Here is a 1,323-nt window from a genome sequence, read left to right as displayed (position 1 = left end):
ATATGTTATATCGTGATACCGGATAACGTTATACGCTATATCGTAGTAGCACATAACGCTATACATTATATCATCATACTACAGAACGTTATATGTCATAGCGTAGTATATATAACGTTATAAGTCATTACGTATTGCTATATAACGTTATACGTTATATCGTAATACTGTATAAGGTTATACGTTATAACGTCATACCGTGTAACGTTATACGTTATATCATAATACTACACATCGTTATATGTCATAACTTAATACTATTCAGCGTTCTACGTCATAACGTAGTACTATAAAACGTTATATGTTATATCGTAATACCGTATAACGTTATACGCTATATCGTAGTAACATACAACGTTATACGTCATAACGTAGTACTATATAACGTTATTCGTTATATCGTAATTCTGTACAAGGTTAGACGTTATAATGTCATACCATGTAACGTTCTAGGTTATATCAAAATACAACACATCGTCTACGTCATAACGTAGTACTATATGTCGTTATACGTTTCAACGTAATACTATACAACGTTATACGGCATAACGTAGTACTATATAACGTTATATGTTATATCGTAATAGCATATAACGTTATACGTTATATCATAATACTGCACAACGTTATACGTCATAACGTAATACTATACAACGTTATACGTCATAACGTAGTACTATATAACGTTATACGTTATATTATCATACTACACAACGTTATACGTCATAACGTAGTACTATATAACGTTATATGTTATATCGTAATAGCATATAACGTTATACGTTATATCTTAATACTGCACAACGTTATACGTCATAACGCAATACTATACAACGTTATACGTCATAACGTATTACTATATAACGTTATACGTTATATCATCATACTACAGAACGTTATACGTCATAACGTAGTACTATATAACGTTATATGTTATATCGTAATACCATATAATGTTATACGCTATATCGTAATACTATACAACATTATACGTCAATACGTAGTACTATATAACGTTATATGTTATATCGTAATACCGTATAACGTTATGCGCTATATCGTAATACCGTATAACGTTATACGCTATATCGTAGTAACATATAACGTTATATGTTATATCGTTTTACTACACAACGTTATACGTCATAACGTAATACTATACAACGTTATACGTCGTAACGTTGTACTATACAACGTTATATGTTATATCGTAATACCGCATAACGTTATACGCTATATCGTAGTAACATATAACGTTATATGTTATATCGTAATACCATATAATGTTATACACTATATCGTAATACTATACAACGTTATGCG

This window comes from Bombus pyrosoma, unplaced genomic scaffold (genome assembly GCF_014825855.1).
Source record: "Bombus pyrosoma isolate SC7728 unplaced genomic scaffold, ASM1482585v1 HiC_scaffold_4725, whole genome shotgun sequence".
Lineage (NCBI taxonomy): Eukaryota > Metazoa > Arthropoda > Insecta > Hymenoptera > Apidae > Bombus > Bombus pyrosoma.
This window is presented reverse-complemented; position numbering follows the sequence as displayed.